Source organism: Eleginops maclovinus, chromosome 18, assembly GCF_036324505.1.
Source record: "Eleginops maclovinus isolate JMC-PN-2008 ecotype Puerto Natales chromosome 18, JC_Emac_rtc_rv5, whole genome shotgun sequence".
In the NCBI taxonomy this organism is placed as follows: domain Eukaryota; kingdom Metazoa; phylum Chordata; class Actinopteri; order Perciformes; family Eleginopidae; genus Eleginops; species Eleginops maclovinus.
In genome coordinates this window covers 18,912,274-18,939,242 of record NC_086366.1, presented here as the reverse complement: position 1 = coordinate 18,939,242, position 26,969 = coordinate 18,912,274, and the positions used below count along the sequence as shown (strand labels likewise).

Sequence of the window (26,969 nt, the reverse complement as noted above, 5' to 3'; positions counted from 1 at the left end):
AGTATATAAGATTTAGTTGGATGGAAAATAATTTCATTTTATATTATGAGTTACACTCCTTGAGATTCACTCCGTGATCAAATATAACTCTACAAATGAACAAATGAGAACTTAATTCTATTGTAAAAAAACATTGTGGCCCAGCTGCCCTGCGGTTACCCTACACAGAAAGAAACCCTTTAAATTATTAGCTTGTTAATGCATCCATGTTTCCTCGAACAAATGACATTTCAATCCCACATCAAACAAGGCCTTTCAGTCACTTTGCAAGCGATCTAGTTCTTCCCATCAGGAGCATTAGCATGCGGTGATGATCCCTGCAGCCGTATATGCCTAATGCCATTGAGCTGTCGCATCACAATAACAGTTTGTCATTTTGATCAGCCAGCCTTCCACCTGGCATAAACCATGGCTGCAATGAGAACTGTTTACATCCCAGTAAGCAGATGACACTGATGAGAAGGCGCGTAAGCAATCAGGTTCGTTTTAGGTAACATAAATATTCGAAGCAGATGGAAATTGGCCTCTTGAGGATCAGTGATGAAAGCGGTTGCAATGGCTAAGTGCAGTTCACGGGGAACAGGACTCAGTCAGATATAGACTCCTTTTATACCCATCACATCAGTCTCTGTCTGTGGGAGATCTAAGCACACAAAACTGGTTTACGGAGCTTTCAAAGCATCCTCACATTTTGACTTGTTTTAAAGACATACAAACACTAGTCGACTAATCAATCAAACGTGTCATTTTAGTGTTCATTTTTGGAATCTGTTATCAATGAATGTTAACAGCTAAGTCACATGGCTGTTAAAGCCTATGTCTATTTTTTTATACCAGTTAACTGGTTTGAATTTAAACTTCTATTTAAACATCAGGGATATGAGTTGTCTACATGCCCAGTTTTACATTTTTCATACTGTGTTCAGGTGTTAGTTAGGATTTCCTGATAAGTTGTTACATGCTACAGTTTTACAAGTGCTGCAGCCAAAACCAGCTTTTGAATTCAGGGTTTACAATAAGAAAGATGGAAGCAAATCCCTGCTACTGTGAAGGGGATCCTCGGAGGCAGCCACAGTTAAACAGAACTCTGCTTGTGTTGTACACATGACTTGACCATTACATAGACATCACAAGAATATAATATGCATTTAAATATGTTCATTTAGGGATTAAAATGCTAATAAGCCGTCTTTATGGTGGCTAAAGGACACATGTTAAAACCTTCCCCATTATGTGAGGAAAGCCTGGTGAAGAATAACTAAAAATTGAAATGTCAAGGCACCTCTTCATCTTATTTCAGCTTTTATTAGACTTTTATTAGAAATCCATCTCCTGCAGTATGGCAATTTCAAGCTGCATGGTAAATCTCCTCAATGTTCTCTTTTAGTTTGCTGTGTTTTGTGTTTATTATTCGGATTGTATATCACATTGTTGCCTTATTTTCTTAAGGCTTTATGCAATACAGACGGGATCATCATCAAGGTAAGCATGCCTTTGATAGATTGGTTGATGCATTCAGACCGAGCCTCTTCATCTTGTTTGCTTTCAATGCTTCTCAGTCTGGCAAGCGAGACCATCTGGTTGTGTGGTAACACTAAACGGCTTACCTTTCAGCAATGCAGGAAGATTCCAGGAGAAAAATAATTACCGCTTCCCGAAATGACTTTCCACAGACAGCTGACTATATTCAGATGTTGCTCCTAATTAAAACAACTTTTAAACATATGTTTTAACATGGTTTGAGGTGTTTAACCTTCCCAACCTATAATAGCAAGTGTAGTTAAGGTGCAAGCTGTTAGAAGTGGCACAGTGGAAGATGGCTTTTAGTGGCTTTAATATTTAGCGCCTGAGATAAAGTTAAATAGAAGAGGACAGACATCAAATAATTAGATTCATTGCCTGACTTAAAATCATGTCTGAATTTTGATTTTGTTCAGCTTTCCTGATTGTTTTTATTAATACCATCATAACAATTATCCAGTGATATTAATCATTACAGCGATTGGCCCCTGTGCTGTCATGTTTAATAATATCACTAGTAGTTAATTTTGCTCAAACAGACATCAGAATGTTCAACACTAAGAACAAGCACTGTGAAGAAATGCAATGACAAATGAATGATCGATGTGCAAGACAAAGCCACATGTCACATCTCCACATTACTATGGACGAGATGCTCTGTTCCTCGCTCTGCACCGGGTACTGTATGAAGAAAACATTATTCTTCTTTTCAATAGCGTTTGCCCTACCTGAATTTGGTGTTGTGTTATTGCAACAATAGAAGGTGCAGACCGTTTTCCAGAACTAATGGTGAAGAGCATGACCCTATTCTCAGAGGATCAACATCAACAACATAAAAAAATAATGAGTTCAGCCCCTAAACAAGGCAACCACAGCAGAGTAGCATTAGGAAGCTGGGCCCACTGTGGATACTGGCTGCTGTTTATGGCCAGTATCGCCACTCTGCATCCCAAAGCACTTTATTAAAGTGAATGTATAGAATCAGCAGATAAACACAGCGATATAATAATGTCACATGTCCTGCGATACACAAAGCCGACTCTTGTTTATGAGATCAGCTGGTTGTATGTACAGCTGGGTTGTTGTTTCTTTTTTAAAGAGAGTAAAATAGGACATCAAAAAGGGAAATGATCTTGAAGAATTAAGTAAAAAGGGGTGGGGAAAAATGTAAGCAATGTTGAAATCAAGATTCATATTATCTATTTCCTTTTTTTATGAATAGATGTTAAGCTGTGTCAAGCATTGCTTTTAACAGTGTACAGTTTTCTGAGAACCAATTTGATTCATGTAACATATTTTTATTTGTGTTACAAGTAACATAGTAGGTTATCAGCGACTAAAATTAATCTTTCTTCTAGTTCTTAAAGCAGTACTTAAACATTTTGAAAAGGTTGACCAATGTGAGTTTGTTATCGCTGTACATGATAAAGAGACACTGAAAACCACTAGAATTCTTTGTATTATAGTGTCAGAGGTTGATGGCTAGCCGAGTCAAAACAGGTACGATGTGTGCTCTGAAATAAATCTGATGCAGCCAGGTGAATTATTGGTTTGAAAACATGGGGAAATTTATTTTTCTCCCACATGATATTTCTTTAAAAATGTTCCACAGTGGCTTTTTGTCAAATGGTTTAGAGAAAAATAAAGTGCCAACCTCTATCGTCTGCTGAATTATTTCCTGTTACAGTGTATATATTTGTAGAAGGCATGCACGTAATTGTATACTTACAGCATTGATGGATGAAACGCAAGAGTTAAAGTCTTATAGATCTTGTAGGTTTGTGCGGTGTTATTTTAGCACTCTCTTCCGGCTTTCCCTGTTCTTTTGAGTAGACGGATGAAGGTAGGTATGGGCACAGAGAGGCCAATGGAGTGTGGCTTGCCTCAACCCTGTCACTTTGATAGAGTGAATACATTGTGGAAGATAATGGAAACTTTCTATTCAGCGAGGGCTAGAATAAAGAGAGCCTTCCTACTCATTCATCAACATTGATTACTGTACAGCCCATGGCCTGGAAAGAGCATGGGAGCACTACTTCTCACAAAGACTCTGCTGAATTGCAGGTAGAGGAATCAGAAAACAACAAAAGTGCAATACTGGCCTTTTAAGAAACATCACCCCAATTTGTTTTAAGGTGAAACCCAACCAGATCTACGGCACTGAGGTTTAGGTTTATAGAGAAGGTTGTACTGTATAAAGCATTGCAGAACAACCTGTAATCATTTTTGCTACCGGTATTGATAGGCAAATATTTTATTAAATATATCAGCGCAGAACAGGAGGCCAATGTCAATTGCATTCAGTGAAATATTACATGAGCGCTAGTGACACCATTAAACACTGATACTATATGATGTTAATAAAGTCACAGAGAAGACATTACATGATATTAGCACTTCAAACCAGTTATAGCTGCTCTGCCTTCTCCCGCAGTGGGATCTTGACACTATAGTATTTACATGACGTTTTTAGGATATTATGGCCTTAGAGGGCTTGTTACCAACACATATTTGGCACTATTGCTTGATAAATGACCAGGTATCGATTTGTTTTCTCTATATTTTGTTGCACAGTTATTCCCACCAGCAGGTGACACAGTTTAGACATTTTAACTCATAATGCCTTGTGAGAAGGCTTGTGTGCTGCAAACTCTATTCCTTTCACTTCAGTTGGTCTCCTTTCAAGCAAATTGAATAAGTCAGGGTCTATTCAACTTCTGTATCGGCGTGTGTGGGGGGCTGGCAATCTGAGCTGAAGAATGTAAAGTACTTCAAGTTTCAAGTGACAATCACAAACAATCTGAGGACATTTTTCTCTTGATGAAGCCAAGGCAGCGGCGATAATTGTCATTAAATTTGAGGTGCTTAGTTCCGTTGACACGCTCCATGGTGCTTGCTTGTCAATATTTTCCTCCTCCACCGCCCTGTAGCAAATACTGTTGGCTAGATAGCTCACCCTATGCCTGAGCCCTGTGTTCCTCACCTCATTTAGAATGTGTTCAGTCAGCATTACTCAGGTGTCACGTCATATCAAACTGTGAGCTGGTTTTCACCTAAAAACAGTTTAAGCTAAACGGATGTTGTTTCCTTATTCATTTGTTTGGGCCCAAGAGGACAGAAGCTGACTGCTGGCAAAGCCTGCATCAGTGGGCCGCCCTCTACATTACTCCTGAGTGATGTTTTCTCAGTCCATATCCTGTTATGTTCAGTGGAAGTAGTTGAAAAACATGGAAACAGAAAGATAATAGCATGTTTATTCACACATTACACCACTAAACCCATCGGCACAAAAGGACTTTAAATGAAAGCAGTTTTTTTTTTAGCATACTACAGTCTAAGGAATTGCTATTTTCTATCAAGTGGCAGTTAGTTTGATAACAACCTGGCGTGTTAGCTTAATATCATTTCACCACAGTTGTCTGGAGTATAGTGAAGGCTATTCTCTGCCACGGCTGTATGGCCAGAGGCCTGTGATGCATACTGAACAATTCAGAGAGCAACGCTATAAAAATACAAACAGGAATTCGAGCAGTGCTGTGAATTAAAACACTCTTCCTTTTTTCAACGTTTAATGTAAAAGGCGCTATATAAAATCAAAATTCAGATATGAAAACTGTCAAGTACACATGTGTCACATTCACTTTGTCCAGTTTGATAAATGCTTGTCAAACTGTTTCATTATTTCAAGTCCAGGCTTTGTTTGTGCTGACAATGTTTTTTCAATAACTAGAAATTAAGGTTCAGCACTTATACTTTCAGTATGTAAAGGCTTGCTCACAGGCGCATTTACAATGCAGGCGGCCTCGACAGATATAATTACACACAGCAGAAACTGACAAGAATGGATGAAAGAAAGCAAAAATACATTTATCCCCTGTTGATTTACTGCATGTCGCTAAGTTCCAAGCTTTCTTGTTGACCTGTCTTGCGGTAATGCCTCTATAATAGTTAACAATCAGAACAATAAGAAAACTTGCTGAATAAGCTGTTGGGTGTTCATAGGAGAGCAAGACCCATTTGCTCAACCTGTTGAGCTGAAGCCTCAGCATGAGGCCGATCCATTGGAAAAAGTTTTTACAGGCAATTCGTCAATGTACTTTCATTGGATTTCAGTTAAAAAGTATTGCAATCTCACAGCACTAAAGTAAAATAATAACAAAGAATGCTAATGTACAGTTGGATTATGTTTTATTACATCATTTAATTATTTAAAAAGCATAAATAGGACAAAGTGGTTGCACATGTATTGCAAAATCCATGATTAAAATGTCTCTGAAATATCTGAATAAGGTACAAGCGCAAACCAGCAGGCAGTGCCCTCAGCAGGTTAACAAAGCCGTGAATATGAAAATGAAGAGTGATCTCTGTTACAACAGCTGGTACTTGCATGCAGTACATGCATTGGCCTGATTGGTTTGACTGTTCAGCATAATGCAACTATTCCAAGTTAGCAATTCCTCCTCCATGAAATTGTTTTAGAGGAGATTTCGTCCAGAAGTGCTCCACAAAAACACTAACATGGCAGCAGAAAAGTCAACAAGAGCTTTGACACTTTTTGAAGGATGAAACCTCCAAAACATACCTTTTATTGAGAGCACCACAAGCACTCTCAGCTTGTGAAGAGTTAAACCAGATCCCAAATCTCCCTTAGGCACAAGAACACTTGGCCGCTGTAGTTTTTCCTGCCATCCTTGAGATGATGTTGTGATATTAAGGAGCAGAGAGAGATATCTTGCTTCCTGTTCATCTATACGACTCAGGCTGTAATAAACTTACGAAGTCTTATCTGGATCACCGGGATATAGAGATCAACTTGCACTCTCTGGCACAATGACATAAAGAATTGCATTTGACCTTCAACATGGGGGAATTTTACTCAATCCAAAATGGAGTCAAATTGATTATAGATCAGTCTTAATGTTAACACATATAGTGTTTATCTCAATGTAAAAATGACAATTTTAAGTACTTATTTGTATCTTTTATCTTTATAATTATATGAAATTGCAATACATGGCTGCATGATTTCCAATAGCAGTGAACGGGTGTGCTGCAGTCACATTTCAGCAGGCTGCTCCGGGCTTATTAAACATGTTAGGTACTGGGTGGTAGACAAATATGTCCTTCACACAGAGGATTAGATATTATCAGCCTGTGTTTCCCACAGGCAGCCCAGCCCACTCAGTGTACACCTCAAACCGCACAGTTAAGCAAACAGAGAAGCCTGGAGTCAGGCGTGGCTGCTGGCTGGCTGATGAGGATGAGTCACGATGGCTCTGGTATGCAGGTAGAAAGGGCCGGGAATATTCCTGCTTATGTAGCCTGATTTGATTAAGTCCTGTCATGTTGCGTGTCTGTAAGAAGTAGAAACACTTTTAGATCATAGCTGTTGTATTGATTTGTTTTTCCTTTATGTGGATCACTGCTTAATATTTCAGTCAGAGTTTCTCCTTCATTTTTGTCATATCAGTACTTACATGCTGCCGTCATGATTTTCTGCCTAAACACAGGTTTCTCACTCAAGCAGGAGTCCTAAAAGAAAAACAATTATACTAATAAAAACACAGTTTGTAAAGTGATTTCTATATGAAGCAGAACTGCAAATGTTTGCAATATTCTCACACTCTCTACGAGTCACACCTATTATTAAATTATTAATTATTATTAAAAACACACTCTTGCATTTATCTGCTAACATTTATTTCAAGCTAATCACCTGCACTGGAACCAACCACACAGTTGATTTCCTGGAATTTGGTTTGCCAGGAAACAAGGAACTGTAATTGATGGAGCAGGTCATCCATTCTGGGTAGCAAGCTGGGCTATATAGATACATAGCTACATATGGCAAGCACACTTCAGATTGAATAATGGTATTGTGAATGAAAAAGGTTTGCTGGGCATTGTAAAGCATTGTTTCTGACATGTTTTCGGGGGTTTGCAGATAGTACTGCTTATATGGTGGTGTGGGTGAGGGGTGACAATGAGACCAAACTCTAATTTAAGTTGATATGCCTTGTTGTTTCTGCAGGGCAGGAACAACAGAAGGTAGACCACAGAGCTTTTTTTTCTTTCCAATTAAGTTTGTTTGTTGCAGTGAGATCTAGGTCTTGCTTGTCATGACCACCCACTGGAAATGAAACTTGTCATATTTTTTTCAGTTCCACATCCACTTGATGAGATAAAAAAAATAGAGTGAACGTAGGTTCAAAGACTTACTAAGATAAATCTGTCTGAACTCTCCCATTATGTGCCAAGTGGGACACAGTGATTAAATCTGCTGTTGACTCGTGGGTTTATCAGCAGTCACATTGCCCTTGGCGAGGCCTCCTGTTGCTTGACTAAAGCACCGCTTGTGGCCATGTTTGTCTCCCTTTAAAATATATTAGCCTTAATAATTGAGATGGCATACAGTTGGCATACAGGCTCTGACGTCCTATTTCAAGGCTATTCCAAGTTAAGTTTATTTCTGAATGCAAAAAAACTCAATGAGCTCTCAGCTTTCAATCTTGAAAGGAGTGTATTTCAAACTAATGTATTATAAAATGACACTTACCCTCACAGGTATGGTTTTGTCAGTTGCTGCACGTTGTAGCTTGTCTTCCATCAAGTTTAGATTGCTACTGTTTGTGTCGACAGTCAATAGTTACATATCAACACTCGATCTATTTCCTCTCACAAACAACTCGTGATTAAGCTCTTCATCAGCATGTTTTCACTGACTTTAGTCATTTATTTTCAGAAATTATTGTTGTTGAGAGTACAACACTGACATAAGGTGGCAGACAAAAGATGATATCTGTTTTACCTGATTGTTGGAGGCTTGTATAAACAACCCCATTATAATCAGGGAGATTGAGCAAACTTTAGATTTGTGCATGTTGCCGTAAGCTCTGTCTTTATTAAGTGTGCATTTAGACCTGAAAATCATCAAAAATCAGGCTTCGAGGGCTCTCAAAAAGCTCCTAAAACATGTTTAATTTAAAGAAGGCAGCTTCTCTACAGCTCAGGTAGAGTTGCAGATCTTTATCAAACAGAAAAACGAGAGGAATTTTGTCAAAAGTTAAGCTTCACCATTTTCTTCTCTTCATGAAGCATGTAACACTTAATACTTTATAATGTTGATGGTCATTTTAGCAATTAAAACACAGCACCATTGTCATAACTTATATGTGCTAAAACTGAATTTTTCATAGTAGTTAAATTGGAGCAATGGAGATAGATTCACTGGTTACATGATCTTGTTGTAGTTCTGTATATTTTGCGTCGCCAATATTTATGTTTTCATTTAACTAAGAATAGGCTATATTGCACTTACTGTAAATGGGTCTACAAAGCTGTGCACTTTAATGCAGTTTTTGAAATGCAGTTGGTGTAATTAAATGATGACTTCTTATGTTATTCTCTCTTCATTGCTGCTGGGCAGTCTGCTGGCAGTCCAGTGGTGAAGCAGACAGTTTTGAGATGAAATCACTGTGCAGAACACCACTTTATGTTCTGAATTTAGTTATCCAACTACGGCAACATGACATCGCCGAGGCATGGTGTTCAGCCTTTAAGGCTCTGCTCTCACAAAGTGGTTTATTATCAGTTTTATCTTTATTTTGCCAGTGTCTTAAACATGTGCTAGAGAGTGCATCTGTCTTTGCCATCTTATATTTGGATCTAGTGGCTGACAGTTTAGTTACAAGGGTACTTCAACTTGGCAGAGTATCACTGCAACCCTTTTCAGACTAGGCAGATGTCATAAGCCAACGATTACGCCAACCAGCAGTCTATGAAATGGCAGATGGGTGGAAACATGTGAGCATCTCATTAGCTATTTGCTATAACTGTAATATTCGTAATTACTTATTCTCTTTCGGATCATACAACTGGATGTCACCATTTTTTAGCAAGAGGTACTGTTAATAAATGACTGACTGATGGAATTACTGTTTTGTTGTTTTAAATGGAACCTGATTTACATAATAATATTATTACATGAAAAGAGAAGTTAATAGTGGTTTGTTTATAGCCTGATGTACATTACGTTGTCTTAAGTTAGACCATTCAAATACTTGTATCAGCATTTGACTGATGTATGTTTAAAACCCCTTTTGGATTCCTTATTCAATTATGGCTGAATTGTCAGGGGCTATGAGGAAATGATACTCCACTGATGTTGAATAATTAGATTAAGACAATAATAGGATTCAATATATGTCTTTGTCCTCTGTGGCAGATATTTTAATAGGAGTTGAGACCCTACCAAGCCATTAGCCAGATGGGTGAGAGTAACTTAATCTCTAAACAATGTCTTCAATGAAGCAAATGACCTAATTAACTTCATAATACATGACACACCGTACAGTGAGTCGCAAATGATAATTATTATTGCAGTTCTCCATTAAGTGCAATCATACTTTTTTTAAGTGACAGCAGTATAACAGTGACACTTTTTTGAGAGGCTAAATGACACATCCTGTTAAACAAAATACACACATTTATGAAATATTGATCTAAACTAGGAAGAATATACTAATCCTTTTTAAAAAAATTTTTTTTACAACTGTTGACATTTCTGACAAACTCCAACAGTTAGGAATAAAAGCCTGTAAAATAATGCTTTACTATTAAATTGTATAATGGATTTGAAAAACAAGTCTGATTACGAGGTGGTACCCTTCTCAGTTAATCTCCCTTCTCTGTGTTAAGTGATTTTGAAAAGGAGCCTGTAAGAAATGTTCGTTTATTTGAAGCCCAGGAGTCGGTTTAAAATAAAGAAAGCAAAACTCCCTTAAAAGTTATAAAAGGAGTGTTTAATAAAAGGATGCAGTAGTAGGTTTTACAAAAGTTTCACAGCTGTGGCTCAATAGCCCGGGACACGCGTCCACAGGCCACTGACTCAGTGGAGCTCATCAGTAGTTACTGTCTGGCGGTCCGGAACAAATGAGAGCTCGATTTCACAATCCAAACATGTTTTATAGAACCACCCCTTTCCGACCATACAATAAACAACTTCAAAATCAGACGCGCCCCGCTGTCGTGCTCTCATTGGTTGGTAGCGGGGGGCTGGATCCTCCTCTATAGGCTGACGTCGTCGGGGGCGGGTCCTCTTATGACGTCACCGTCGCCATCTTGTTAGCGAAGTCCTGGAGCTGTCATCTACAATATTCTATTATGCAATTCTTAGGAGCTTTATCAGTTATTAAACAGGCAACTGTATTATTGCAGCATCAATGAGTGAGAGGTAGAGGCGGTGTGTTTAGTATGCAACTCCACTGGTCCTTCTCCCTCTACTCATATATACAAAACAATATTAGCTTTATGCTATCTGAGGCTAAAAACAACATCCTGTAATACTACCGGAAATGGACAAATATGATCCGTCCAGAAACAGTGAATTATCTTTTAAAGTTCCGCTCTAATATATTGATTATTTCTAACAAGCCTTTTCCATAAAGCATCTCGAACCCCCGTGGGTGCCATCATGGAGTTTGCTCATCTGGCAAAGTAACATGGATCATTTGTTTTGAGATACAACTGATTAGGTTTTGTTTACTGAAATTCAGTCTGCTTTTACATACTGCTCTGTAGATTCAGGAAGTATAGTGTGATGAGCTCGGCACATGATGGGAGACAGAAGTCAGAGGTTCAGTTTCAAACCGCCCCCTACACCCTACCCCTACACACTACCCCTCCGTTTGCGCGTTCCCGCGGAGGGTCCGCCAATTAAGTGCTATTCCAAATCAACGAGTGTGGAGGGGGAGTGGGTTATCAAGCCCTCCAACAGCAAGTCTGCATCGCACCTCACTTCACCTGCTGCACTACCTGACCGGACTCACCGCTGTGTGTGTCCGTCAAGAAACCTGCTGTGTACAAACAGTTGCTGCAAACATGTAGACTGGTGAACTGCGTAAATCAAGATACACATTAAATATCATACAGAAGTTACCTCGTTTTTTTTTAGTTTTTTTTTTTACTACAGTACCCGTATCTACAAAACGGTATGAATTTAATTAAAGGTTGTGTATATTTACAGACTAGTGCGAAAACTAAGCAGCTTATAAACATCATATTTTAAAAAATAGAAGAGGTTTGCAAATAAAGAAACGCCATTCAAGATGTTTGGAGTTTTATTTAAGTTATTATTTTATTTTTTGACCAAGAGATGCTGATTTGAAACTGTTGTTACGAAAAGTTACGCTATTTCCTGTTTTGGCTAGCCTGGGTGCCAGCCGAATTTAGCCCCGCCCATAACATTTTTGGTCGGGAAGTTCTGTCTGGCTCTGCTCCGTTGGGGAAACATTATCTCCGATCTTGCGACAGTCGAACCAATCACATTGCCAGGGCGGGCTTTATACGATGATGGACAGATGATCAACAGGGACGTAATCGACTACGTCACTAAAGAGCGCTGGGGTTGAATTCGTTTGAAACAAACATGGCTGCCGCTGGAGAGCGAGGATGTTTAGATTCTGCCATCGAGTCTGTTCTACAGGATCTCAACATTGCATTGCATTGCACAGTCATCTTCTACCCTCCTTCTTCCAGCTATCCAGCGTGCGTGCAGCTGGGTTCCGTTGACAACAAGTGTGTGTCGCTTAATCTACGTCACATACTACGTTGCTCTGATTGGTTGTAGGTCTATCCAATTGAGCGAAGAGGCATTTTTTTTCCTGGTTCGGTTGAAACACGCCCCATAATCAAAGCTCTATGGATCAGTTTCAGACTCACTTTCTGAATAAAATCGTGAGTATGACGTAGTCAGGCTACGTTTTGGCCGGAGAGAGGGGAGTTTGTCCCAAAGCTTGCCGCAGTATTCATACCCTCCACCGGGAAGAAGGGAACCTCATTCAGTTGCAAGTGAGACTACAGACCGAGTTCACATCATCACGTGGTGGGAGTGGGTAAGGTGTGGTTTGGAATTGAGCCAGATGCCTGATGTCGAGGTTTCCAAAGAAGCACAGGCAAGAAGGACTCAAATACATCCTCAGAGATAGAGTCCGAAAAAGACAGTCAGGTAGACCTGGTTGATAAGAGGAAATTATACCCAACAAATAAACTGGGCTGTCTAAAAAGTGAGTGACTAATAATAGGAACATGAGCAGGAGGTCGGGTGAGTGCAGGGTTAACGAGGGACAGGTGAAACTAATCGGGGCGGGCAGTCAATTAAAACAGTCGGGGAAAACACAAAAGGGCAAGAAGAAAGGGGACTGGAAAAGATAACAGAGGTGAGTAACAAAATAAAAAATAAACACTTAACATGAATGAGTAAAGCAAACAAAACATAACCTAAGGGCAGTGCTCATAATGACAGACAAAATATGCCATGGATGCAGCAATTGGCTGCTTATGAAAGAGGCCTGAGCACAAACACGCTGAAAAATGGTTGTCTCAGTCTCAGTTTAAAGTAGAAGAAAAATAATACAGAACAGACAAAATATCCTTATTATATATATTGTTCTTGGAAACAGATTGGTTGATGGTGAGACAGAACCTCCAAATGTTCACATAACATGCAGTCTGTTAGTAGGATCTTATTGGGGCATTGTTCCCTTTTTTCGATATAGTTGAAGCAAATGGGAAACACAGGGAGACAGAGGGGTTAACATGTATCAAGTCCCTGTTTGGACACAAACTGGGAAAGCTTCATGTGTGTGTGGCCACTAGGTGACAATGGCACTGTTCATGCCCATGTTTTAAAGGAATAGTTATTGAGGAGACTTGACCTACTGTATCGTAATGCCTTAATGCGTCCTTGAGTTATACTTGCCACAGCCGTTTTAGTCAAATACCTACTTGGAAGGAAAAATCCTCAAACAATAACTTGAAAACAAGTAAAGGGGTGAACAGATGCGCCAATCTTTCTTCTACATTATCAAGTGATATACCGTCAGGTGTTGTCCAAATAAACTCAGCTTGAATTGCAGTTATCCTATTATAACACTGGAGGTGCTGCAGTATGCATCTGTTCCGTAAATCTTGAGAAAAAAAAGCAGTAAAGAACAGAAAGTTCATGTGCGAGTTTTTGCAGCTAACGATCAAGAGGCACACAATGGTTGTAATGCTAACTGACAGTGGCTATCTATCCCATTTATGAGCACAAGGGATTGTGGGAATTACACATCTTTACACTCCCCTAACAAACACCCACAGCCTTGTTTGACACCTCATGCGTCCTGGTGCTAGTTACGAATGAATTGTGTTTAACTGGGGAAATGGCGGCTACATTTGTGAAACATTTGTGTGGAAACATTATTGGGCCTTGCGGGCAACCTGGATGCTCACAGAGTAGGTGTCATTTCCCGTTGAAGCGGCTATTGCGAGATGCTTTTATATCTCTGTGGATGCTTTGTGATATCCCGCTCTGCTTCTGTCTAACAAAAGAACAGCTGCCCAAAAAATATACGACCATTAAGAGTTGTTACTTGTTCGAGGCGCTAAATACATGTGCCATAGTACAGAAGAAAAAGTTATACAAAGCTGAAATAAATGAAGTAATATTCAGGTTTTAGGTTGGTCAGGTTTAAGTCAGGCTTCAGTTAAGATCATTTTTTTTGCTGGGTGTTTATTTTACATTTGAGGATCTGAAAAATTAGAAAAAGTAAATAAACATGTGGCTTCATTGTGTTTGTAATTTTTTCATGAATAATTGCCTGTACCAGACAATGTATCATCATGCTTTGGTATTTCCCTTATATATTGAAAGCACATGCAGGTCACATCCTTTGCCCTTAGGCATAAATGTAAAATGATTGTCTGTTGAAGCCCTCTGATTAACTGTTGAGCTGTCCATTGTGTTTCACCGCCTTTTGTTTAATGGGTGCGGGGAATGTCCCTGTGACCCTGAATAACAATAGGAGGGTAAATGAATTATCTTATTTTATATCGTTCATTTTCACATCTGGATGAACCGGCTATGTACAGAGTAAGCGCATTTTGGAAATGATGCATCATCTTCGCAGTGAATGACAGATCTTCGTTTACAATCCCATTATCCAAACTCTGTGACTGATGCGTTCTCAGTTGGCAAGTAAGCTTCTTGTAATGTTGTCTGTCCTTCGTCCTACTTTAGTCTTTAGGGTGCCATATCTGCTGTTGTGGAATGAAACATCAAAATTGTATGACAAAATGCGGTGGAGGTGTCACCGTAAGACTGATCTTTCACACCAAACAAAGCACAGGTCGGCCATGACATGAATTATTGTTTATATAGGGTCGATTACATTTGTGTAATTTATATTTGAAAATAATTTATGAATATCAGGGTTTTATCTAAACCAGGTGACAGGGGCGCTGCACCCTCCTATTTTCAGCGTGTGCCATCATACCAAAATGCAGATTTTCCACGTTAGATGTTGAAGTAATACCAGAAAACAATACTTCTGTTCTTCAAAAACAATATAATCCCTACAAAAATATGAAAACCGTTTCAAATAGACTGTCAGATGGCATAGAGAGCTTTTGTTTTTTGTTGGAGCTCCGACCTTGTGTTGTTGTTTACGTCCGTGGCGTCATTTGGTAAACAGGCTTCATGTTCTCGAGAGAATTGATATATATTGTATACAACATCAGCACCACAGTATTGCCCTCATACTATATTTTTCTAGAAAAACTCCATAATATATTTACATTCTTCCCTTCTACACTTAACGTTGTCCCCCTTTTTAAAGAGTCGTGTGTACCTGAAATAATGTAAACGCACACAAAATAAAGCTGTTGCTTAAAGATTCTTCATGGTTTTTTTAATGCAGTATTAGAGGTTATTTTTATTGTTTGAATGACATCATTATCCTTAAGGTTATTCCCTTTGTAAAGTATATTCTCCAGGTGGGATAACGCCATCATTTTTTATGTCAACAATCATTGATGTTTATTTTCCTTTCACTTTTTGCCCATAAGTAACATTGCTATGATTGTCCCTCCTTATGTTTTTTGAGATTCCATTTTTTTTTAATCAATGTTTGCTCTTCTTTATTTTTTCAATTCATCTATGGATCATAAGTTGTTTGTTTATTTATTTACATATTTAGAAAACAAGATCTGTTTGTTTTGACAGATGCTTGTTCTGGGGCAGTGGCCAAAGCTCAGCGTGATTTTCTGGATTGTCACGCAAGACTTGTGGTTTATACTTTGTTGTCGGACAAACAAAAATGTTCATTTGGCACATTGGTGGATATTTATCTCTCCTCAAAGAGATGTAATTGTTCAACTTGTGTTGGTTGGGGGGGAATTGCAGGACACTAATTTCTGTCTGGAACAGTGCTTTGGCCTACTTGTCACTTTGGCTGTGGAATAAACCCCAGATGCAGCTCTAGTGTTTTTTTTTATGTTGGAACGCCACTGCTGAAAGATGATTTCACTTTGGATTCCTGGGCTTTTTGGAGGGTATAATCGCAAGAAAAACCGTGGGCATAACTCGAAATATTGAGGAAGTTTTCATTTGCTTTACGGCGCAGTTGTTTAGTTTATGAGTCTGAGCTGATGTTTTGTTTGGAGCCGAAGAATTACTGTCGGGAGATTTAAGCAGGCCGATCAGACTCCCTTAGGATTTGACAAGTCATGCCCTTCATGCAGGGGCTGTTAATTATGTGTTTAATCATTTAGGATGTCTTTACTTTCAATCTTAATAACTCAACCTTTCCCCTCAAGCACTTAGCAAATGCAGTAGATTAGCAGTCATGTTCAGAGGTATATCTCTAAAGGTGGCGGCAATGTCATTTTTCACCGGGCATAAAAATGTGTGCCAGGCAGAGATTTTGTGTGGATTTACAATGGAAACAAAATGCATTTTATTTGTAAAGTGCAAAGTAAAGTAGAAACACATCTATTTAGTGTTGCTGTGACAGCCCCGAGTGATCAGATTTAATCCTCACAGGGAGCTAATGAGCTTTTATCACAGAAGAGGTTTGTTCCTTTCTTTGTGTGGGGATGGAGCTGTAAACGAGTACGCTGTTCTCCTCACTGACAAGAGTGTGTTCATTCAACTGTTTAACATCTGAGCAAAGGTCCTGCCTGCTCTAAAAACCTCCTCACAGAGCAACAATACACACATGGTGCTGAGTTGATTGAACCTTAAAATTAGGCCAATTGTTATTAATCCCTTATTTTCACTATATTTCCGCATACTATCCTAGGCCATTCAAACTAAAATCCAAATTCATTACTCAGGGGTTTTATTTTCGTCATAATTTAGTCAAAACTCAAATTTGACATTACCCCAGAGAACATCCAGAAAATGTGTTGCAGTGTTGTGTGTTCCCCCTCATTTTCAGACTGAATGCTGCCGCATCGTTTGAGCTGTATTTTCTTAGCTTTGATAACGTTCTATTGTAGCAAATCTTTTTATCCACGCAGATGTTTGCTGCAGCAGTCAGTAGTTAGCAGTTCACACAGCCCTCCTCCGGCAGCTGGCTTTACCTCTGAGGACTGGTTCAATCACAGGAGGCTTTCATGTGTCAAAGAATTTGAATAGTGACCTCTGTGACTCAGTGGCACGCTGGAGATGTGTTCTGCAGGTAGCTACGCTAATCTTGGCTGAAGTCTAAACAGGGATTTATTAGCATTGCTGAGTACATGCATAACAAATTCCCATCTCAGCCACTTTTTAAAAGCTTTTGAGTATTCTGGAGGTGTCGGGAAGGATTTTTGGAGGTGAGTTTAATTAGAGCACAACTCCCCTCTGCAGTGCTGGCAAAAGAATGCATAATAGCTTAAAGACACAAGCAAACCTCTTTATAAGCTTGTCATGGTTGTGATTTCTTTACTCTTTACTTTATTTCTTTACTGTCCTAGAGGATGTGTGTAGAGGCTTAATTTGTTTTTGTGTTATGGAAAGGACAAGCATTTTGGCAGACATTTAATAGCCTTTTTCACTTGTATAAGTTCACTTCAGGTCTCCCTCGCTGTGTGTGGCTTGTATGTAAATGTAGTGTTCAAATGTGAGTGAAAGCAATTGATTTTTCTTTTCCTCGAGGAAAGGGACAACAAGATTCTGCAGTAACAACGACACAAAGAATGTATAATCTTTGGTCACGTATATCCTGCCTAAATGTTGGCTCCTTAAACCTCACTTCCAAGTAATGGAAGTGGGCCAAATAATAACTTATTATAATGCAGCTGCCTTAGCCATTGCAGCCACAACCTTATGATAATATAGAAATGTACACTGCATTTTGAAATGAGATCAAATAGCAGTAAATAAAACAAGAGAAAATGTCCTTAACTGAACAAGGTTATTACCAGATTAAAGAATAATTTATGAATGTGTGTGCGGTGTGTGACTTGGTGATAACAAATGAACGTGTTCCCACCTGTTTTTAGTCACAGTAGTTTCCCCAGCCCTCACAGGGCAGCGTTATTTTTACACTGATCTCTACTAAACACCGATAACTGTGGAATTTGAGAAGATTTCCCTGTTGAAGATTGTGCAATGAGTGTAGGAGAGAGAGAGAGAATGAATGAAAATCATATTCCCAGATTAGTCAATGAGGATTAAAAGCAAAGAGCTCCTTAGTGAAATATTGAGAGGGTAGCAGCGTGTCGGTTAGATAGAACAGTCTGTTTCTGCACATCTTCTATTGAGATACCGGCAACGTTGTAAGCTGTTTGTCACCGTCCTGATCAGTGGCTCTTTCTAAATAAACAGTGCTGTGAGATTTTCGTGATTAGGTGTGTGATTCAAGATGTTCTGGTTACCTCTCGCATTAATAAGATATCACACTCAAGGACATCATTTTTGCTTTGCCACCTCTTCTATTTTAAAATATTATTGGTGCATTCAGTGCTATTTGTTCCACTGCTTATGTTCTTGGCTAGGTCTTAAGTATTTCACAAACTACGATTTCCGTTAGTGGTTATGAATTTTGAAGTGTTCATTTTTCAAGACTTTTTTAATGGGAGCTGAATTTTCTGCTGGGGTCTCCTCTCCAAAACAAACAGGACGGCTGATTAAAACCGTTTACAAAAAACATTGTTGTAGAATCTTTAGCATAATGATACATTTTATTTTACAAGTAATATACACCACCTGTAGAAAATATGATTCTGTTTTATCTCTACTGTCATCAAAAGACCTGATTTTTTGGAGACACAAAGGTGTTTAAATGTCAAATATTTTTCTGCACCCACATTCACTTTTAACTTTTTTATTCATGAAGTGTAATGCCTTGATGAGAACTGATACTGTAATGTTGCATATTGCACATGGGGCCTTCATTGTTATTATAAGGATGGAGAAGAAATGATTAAAACCGGAATGACGTTTTTTTTCTCAATTTCTTGTTTGCCGTTTCACTGAAAATTGGAACTAAATGGTGAACAACAGTGTGTAACCTTATTTACTTACATGACATAAATATAAACCTATAGGATCTTTTATTCTCAAGTCCTTTGTTTGGCAGGTTTCCACGTTTTTTATTCTACATGTAACTCATTTTGAAGGGGGATTGAGAGCGCTATTGTCCTCCGTAGTGAAACTCAACATGTAAGCAGAGCAGAAGGGTGACCTCTCTCTTGATGTGGCGTTCAGGTATGAATCAGACAGCCAGCTGTGACGGCTGATCATGGAAGCCGTCAGCCAGAGAACTTTTCAAGGCAGTCCAGGTTCATCACCAACTGTTCCAAGCAAGATTGATGCTGGGCCTGCGTTGAAGGATTGCTCTCTGGTGCAGTCATTGGGCACGGAGATTGAGGCTCACCCATGGCAGAGCAATGGTGACATGACTCATCACCGGAGAATTATATGGAGAGAAGGGAGATGGAAAACACAAGGCTCCTACTCAATCAATCCTGTTTACTGGAAATTCCGAATGAGCACCAATTTGGAGGATCAGAGTACAGTAAAACAGGAAGCACTGAGCTGACTTGCTTTTTATTCACAGAGCTGCCATTTGTTCAACTCTAAGGTTTTTTTTTACTGAACGTAGCTTGATGTGCTGAATTGCATAGCATCCCAGTGGTTCACAAACAAACCAGCAAAAATAAAGGTTTAAACAAAGCCAACATTCCCAATAGATTTGACTATTTTGTCCAACTATGGACGATTGTAAACCCTTGTTAGATTCTAAGGATGGAGGAAAACAAGCAACTTTGGCTCAAAAAGATGCATTTCAGCACAAATGTGTCAGAGTTGCTGAAACAGTATTCGGGCTGGTTTGCTCTCCCCATCAGGTTTGTTTAACAGTGCGTGGTATGTGGTGGAGTGCTGCAATTTCATTGTGCCACAGAGAAATGTCAAATGCTGTGTTAATATTTGGTTATGGTGCATTCATTATGTGACTCTTGATAAGAAAGGCATTTGTATTCCCATCCTCAGACTGATACAGTTTGTTGTTGTGAGACTTTTGTTCAATAACAATTTTTCATGAAAGATAAAGGCGTTGTCATTCTGTACCAACGTAGTTCAAAAAATGGCACAGTGCCATATTCCTAGCATCATTTATTTCTTGTTTTATAGTCCATCATTCATTACTTTCATCCCCCTATCGTTTTATTTTACTTCACAAAAGTGCCTCGTACCTAATCATTTTTTTAGAAGTAAAGATGGGCTCTCCAGACAATTATTTTATTAGAGTGAACGATTAGCTCTCTAAACAAATTCCTCTACCTATTCCCACCAAGGAGAACTGAAGGTCATCCATCTGTCTGGCTCTATTTTTCCTGTGCTTTGTTGTTAAGTTGCTTTTCCAATATGTGAGGCGAGTCATTCCGTTCAATACACCGCCTGCCCCAGCACTACTGCTCGGCATAGTGATAAATCACAACACTGAGAAACAGAACTTTATTTGCATTCAGCTTCCATCCACTTCTGAAGACGTGGATTTGGAATTGAATTTTTTCCCCTCCCAGCTCTCTTTTTTTTCTCTTCAGTAAGAGGCTATGATCCTACAGCTCTGAGCTTTCCAGCTTGTTTTGGAAAACCTGATTCTGCTTGAATCTGTTAAAGCACAGAAAACATTTGCATAGCAATATGAATGCCACTTGCAGGTTACCGTGTTCCCGGCTCAGTAGCAGGAAATCAGTTTTAGTGCAGTTATCTTTCAATCTAGCAAAAACATTAGAAAGTGCATGGTCATTTATGTTGCCACAAGTTACAGAGATTATGGTGAGAGGAGAGCGGCTGGGGCAGGCCCAGAGGATGCAACCCGCCACCAGATTTTGGAAGATAAACAGTGGGGCATGTGGCAGGATGTTGACTGGCTCCCTCCTGGCTTTGCGGAGCTGCAAAGGGAATCTATCACGTCAAAGAGGCCATAGCCTCCAGCACACACCAGATTGCTCCCTCTGCATACGTACTCACACACACACACACTCTCATAAGTGAGCCTGCTCAAGGGCTGGCCCCTTACACTTGACCGCTCTTGGTGGCAGAGAGGGTATACTCCCTGTGACAGTTGCACTCTGTTGTCCTCCTGGAGATGGAGCTCATCCCCTCCAACCTTCCTTTGCTGCAGAGAGCGTGCGCACATCGAGCCTCGTGTGCTGTGACCTTCATGTCATACAAGCAGGGGTGAAAGCTGAGCCATCCTGGCACGACACCTTCGATCAAGCCTCTTGCCGGACATGGTTTCCTCTATTTGCTTGTTCTGAACAAATTAGAGATAATTTTGCATTTATCTGTGAGTCAAATGACTCAGCGATGTTGCAGGTGTAGAGCCAGGGTAATCTGCTTCGCTCGTTCCTGTTTGAAAAAGACTGACAAAGTGCTGATAAAGCCTGAACAGATTCAAAGCAGGTTAATCGGAAGAGGCCGCAATATTGTTCCCACCGGATCACATTTCAGTGTGAGACACCCTTTGGACATGGGAACACTGTGATCCCCGATGTGTTATCCTCTTTCAAACTTACATCAGGACTCATGCAGAGGACATGCCCTTTACTTCTCTAGTTTGATATTCACCTGGCGTTGAAGAAATAGTCAACTAAGACTTCATAAGTAATTGGAAACATAGGAAAGATTGCATCATTTTAAATTAAACATCACCAATAAAAATGGTGTGCATTTTAAAAGTGTGGATATATCTCTTGCAGACAGGGAACTGAATTCCTGCTCTTCATTGTGCCATGTATAAGCTGCATAAAAAGTTGAGGGATTTCCCCAATTCTCAAGAGACGTCTAGCTTTGAAACTACACACTTCCGTGGCAGGACCGAACTTTTTGCTGCTGCATGGATTTACATTATATCACCATAATCAAGGACAGAAAGTATTACTGCAAATTTCAGAGTTACGAATACAGGGAGCTTGAAAGTTTGGAGCAAAGGCCAAACTTTTATGTCCTTGTTTTCTTTTTCTTTTCTTTTTTTCAGTATTGGGTTTTTATGTGAAAGGAAAGGTATTCAGCTCATTTTTAAACCATTGGTTGTTTATTCTTTCGGAGTGACAATAGTGGTTGGTGATCATTAGATCATTTTTAGATACCCCCTTATTGTCATATTAACCATTTACCGCCAGAGTGTCTCAGTCAACATTTACAGCAGTGGTCATTTATGTTAGCCTATACGTTGAAAGATATCAGGATGCTTCACCGAATCATTATAAAGGCATAAAATCAGTCCAACAGAGATTGATCTTTGGTGTAATTACTACTCTGAAAAGTTTCTGGATAGGATTCAACAGTCTCAGCACAGTAGCACTGGTTATAGTTACTTAAATCATTAACATCTCCACCTTCACATACATAGTTGTATGCACTGCTGACCTTAGCACCATTAAATACATTAAGCTAGCCGTGATTAGATCCTGAGTGAAGGCATTATGTGAACAATTGATTTGATCCGTTGAATAATCATTCTAACTCTGTTTAATATAGTCAATACAGTGGGCAGTAATGAGTAGCATGCAGGATTACATTAGAGGTCCTTCGACATTTCACTGGGTCCAAGATTGCTTTGGGCACAGACATCCCTCCTTGCTAGGCCTAATGAAGCATTGTGCACTCCTGTGGCAGCCTACTTAATCTCCCCACCATGGCTGCATTGTTTGAGAAAAAACTCAACTCAGGTTGGAGGTGTGAGTGCGAGCCCAAGTTACCATCAGGATTCCATGGAGTCGATATTAAGCGCCATCTGTTAAGATGTTCAGTCAGAGGTGCTTTAGTTTCTGATTGTTGAATTATGTCGCTGCTTCTTAATCTGGTGCAATTTTTGTGTTTTTGTTTTTGGTTGCTCAGATGTTTATTGAAGCATTGATGGAATGCAATATGGAAAAATAAAATTGTGTAAGACTTGTTAAGGAGGTACATTTTAAAGAATGTATTTTTTATATTATAATTTGGGTTTCTTGCTGAAAAATATAGATGAGGGTGCTAAAGTCAATACCGGGCCGAATTATGACCGCGCCCACTTTCCGTTAAAATTTTTGCATTAGTGCAAAGCAGAAAATAATTGTTTCTTCACGTCTTAAAGCTGCTGAGTCATGTATTCATACTCCTCAAACAACAAATGAATTCGGAGTTAGGGGTTCTTTACTTCCTCTACAGAAGAAAGGATAGTAAAATAAACTAATTCAGAAATCACAGTTTCAGTGTAAGCCTGCTGCGTGCCACTTGTCAACCGGCAGACCGACCAGACATCCATCCCCTATTTATTCATTGCGTTCGTCTGATGGTGTACTTGACATGATTTACATTTTTGAGAGTAATTATGCAGTTTTTCGGGCAAGCAGAAATATTGTTTTTTGGCATCACGTTAAGATTTTTCAGGGGAAGTCGTCACTTTGTTACTAGGTTAAGACAAAACCCTGAAAATATATAATATAAGCAGTTAATCCAATTTTCAATCAGCAACATAATTGTTTATATATATATATATATATATATATATATATATATATATATATAAATAAAGGCAGCTGGGATATGCCTAGATGCAGCTGGGATATGCCTAGATGATCAAAAAGGGAACATTTACTACAAATACCTATTGCCGCTGTACAAATATGTTCCCTCTTCAAGCACTAGAATAGGATTAGGCAGCACCTACAGCAGTATTTGAAAGAAAAATTCCAATGTACGTCTGACGAATATACAATATTTAACAGTTTTTTTTGTGTATAGAGAGTACGCTGCGGTGCCAGTTGCAGCGCTGCTTGTAGAATAGTTCCAGCAAAGAGACTGAAAAGAAGGAATTTGTATTGATGGCTACCCTTTGTAGGGTTGGATCTGCTCACTTGTCACAGTTTGCCTCATTGGAAGCCAGCAGGACGCTTCCAGAAAAAAGTTTGACACCTCCTTCATCTCTGAAAATGCCGAAGCCCTGACAGGGCCGTACAACTACTGGCTTTTCTTCTTCATGATTATAGACTCAGCGAGTGCTTACCCAGATGTCATCACACTGTTCTGTTTATGTTGGCATGTTGAGGGATGAAACATTGTTATTATAGAAATGCATTACCACCCTTCATTAAACTGAGACCAAGCGCAGGCAGGATTATGTAAATGAACCCCGAAATGAGAATCAGTATGCCCAGGACAGAAAGCCAGCGGTGCCAGGAAGAGCTGGCTGGGACGCTCTCACTCGGAGCCAAGAGTCTCTGGCTCCAGCAGTGGAGAGCATGTGTTGGTCCCGATGTTGGAGTTACTTTGCATTTTTGCTCCTGACAGTCTTCATCATCCTTTTGGAAATCGTTGGGGTAATTGGAGAATATGTCAGCACACAGATAAAAAGGTACTCATTAACTTTTCCTGGAGAAAAGCTTTTTTTTCTCATCATTGTTCGACAAATTAAGTGTAATGGTCCACTTTTAAGAACAATCACAATTGTATTAATCAAGTGACAACCTCAGCCAGTGCATCTCCCTGTTTTTTTATCACATCAGACAGGCTGGTTACAATCATTTGGCACACACACATACAGACACAGAGAGGGAGGATGACACCCAGTCATTAGCAGCATATTTTTGGAGAAATCACGTCTGTTCTGTTTTTGGAACTGTTGCTATTAATCTACACTGCTTGTTATCTCAAAAGTCTCTGTGATACGCCGGCTGCATATTCTGAAACAAAGGGACATTAAATACATACTTTTAGATGCAGCTGTATCCGACAGTTTAAACAGGCTTGATCAGTATATTTTAAAATAACATTAAGTGCACTAATCCTGCCAGCTCAGGAAAAGAACAGTACCTTCTCATTAGCTCCAAGAGTCTGCTCACATCCCCACGCAATAAAGATGAGACAACTTCCCAAGTGAGCACCACCAGGCACATTTTTAATATTGTTGCCATAAGGAGGAGCCTTCATAAGAAGCATCAGAATCTCAGAGTGTGTGGCTGCCCAGGGAAGTAAAGCTCCACAGCGCCGAAGGTAATGGCCATATTGCCCGCAGCTCTACCAGGGGAGGGATGAGTGTTGCCGGAGGCCACTGTCAGGAGAGGACGGCTGAGCACAGTACTTGTCACGGCTCTTGTATAAGAACCACTTTGAGATCCCTACCTCAACAGAGAGCTTTCTTAAGTATTGGCGGAGGAAAATCCTGCTGATTTTTACCGTTGCCGCCACAAAGCTCTGATGCCTTCTCAGTGAAATGATGATTAGATGACAGCAGCTAGAGACATGCTCTGGTTTGACAATTAGACTGTATCAATTATTCAAAGATTCACCTGGCTTCTTTGCTTTCCGGGCCCTAAGATTCAGTGACACTCCTTTCAAATCTCTTTGGGATGTTCACAGCGTGGCAGAGGCAGCTTGTATGGATGGCTGTGTAAAACAAGAACAACATTAACTTTGACTGATGTCCCATGTATCCATAATTAAACCAAACATCATCCCTAGGGCTAGATATATATCAGAAAAGATGAGTCAGGCTATGGGCCTGTGGAACAGCATGAAATAATGCCCTTGGCTGTTAGCACTTTGTCATGGAACCACAGATCACAATGTGCAGACCCCATGGCACCGTAGACCACCACTGGGCAGTGGACATTATTACGGAAAAGGCCTGTGGTTCTAATGCGATATAGAGTTTACCCTGAGGGTTTGCTACACAGACAGAATAGCTATTTTTCCTTTATGGTCAGTCTGTCAGTGATGTATTGTACATAATTCTAAATGAGTGGAAATGTGTGGCTTTCTTTAATAGCCTTTAACATCACACAGTGCTTTACTAATGTCTTTTTAAGTGTGCAGGCTCCTTCAGTTCCTTTGATATCAAATTGTGTTTTTGCAGGTTTGTGATGAAAGCCAAAATGTATCCCATCACATTTCAAGTCGTTTTTTCTCCGCCACGGTAATGACAGCATGCATTATATTCAATATATTTAGGTTGTTTGCAGGTGGTATTTACAGTCTGTCCTGCCTTGCCGTGGACAAATTCCTTGCCTATAGCATTAGAGAAGGAGAGAAAATGGTTTTGATGGACGTATCACAGAGAGCTCCAGAGTGCCGTCTGAGCTTTCTGCGAGGGATTATACAGAGGTTAGCGTAAGAGGTGCTTCTCTATTCAGCAAAGCCCTTAAGAGACCGAGTAAATGTTGTAAGTTGTATGTACATTTTAATCACAGCAATTTTGGCTTGCTCTTTTTTAGTTTTTGCATTGCCGTTGTCAGATTTTATCAAACCTTTAGTCATTATAGCATTAATAAAAGAGCTATAGTTTAATAAATCCAAAGGGTTCTACAATTCATTAATTTATTAATGGAGGCATTTGGCATTGAGAATGACAGCTAAATCTAAGGTCAATGAGGAGGAGGAAGGGGAAGCTGTGAATTTGGTGCAGCTGAACACTTATACTCGATGCCAACATATTGGGCAGCTCTGGTTGCTCTTTCTGGAAGTCTCCTGGGCCCCTCCCGGAGAAGAAACATGATCAGATTTATAGGGCAACAGCTGCCACCCTTCTTTCTTCAAGCTACTTGTGCTGCAGGGAGATTTGTTAGTATTCATTCTCATCACTGATAATCTGATACCAATCTTTGACCCAGCAGTATAATGATGATAATTCTTAAGTGTCAGCTTATCCCTGACTGCTTCAGTAGACCAGTTAATTTAGGAGTGTGGCTTCCTACCCTCATACAATAGAAAGGAGCGTAAGTGTGCGAGAGAATGTGTGGGTGTGTGTGACAGGGTGGATATTCTTGATGCAGCAGGAGGATTTGAGTATAGGTGGGTGTAAAAGTGGGGTCACACACCATAGCAAACTTGAAGCACATTGATTTGTCTCCGCAAGCTTCATTGACTGTACACTTTTTCACATAAGTCTGTTGTTGATCTGGTAGAACTGGGTGGCATTTTTTTCCAGTGAATCCATACACTGTTTTGTCTGTGAAAGGAGATCAGACATTTTCAAAGCAAGCTTCACAATGTGTTGCTGAAGCCATCAAGCTTTTCAAATCCTATAATACTACTTAGACTAAAATAGTATGGTTTCAAACTTGAATAAATGTGTGTTTCTACTTTTAACTGTGTTGATTGTCTTTTAATTGTATTGTATGTAATTGTAGTTTCCCCTGCTCCTTGTTGTGTA

The 26,969-nt window shown here is 39.6% G+C and overlaps 1 protein-coding gene across 4 annotated transcripts in view; it reads left to right on the top strand.

Moving 5' to 3' along the window:
- Positions 1–26,969, top strand: part of LOC134879709 (cell adhesion molecule 2-like) — a 115,883-nt gene that overhangs the window by 30,721 nt on the left and 58,193 nt on the right. The window contains exon 1 of one of the 4 annotated variants that reach the window (XM_063906197.1): positions 12,272–12,369. The exons of the other annotated variants lie outside the window; for them this stretch is intronic. The gene's annotated coding sequence lies outside the window, so the exon portion shown is untranslated. Of the gene's footprint in view, positions 1–12,271; positions 12,370–26,969 lie in introns of those variants that run through there. 4 annotated transcript variants of the gene reach the window in all.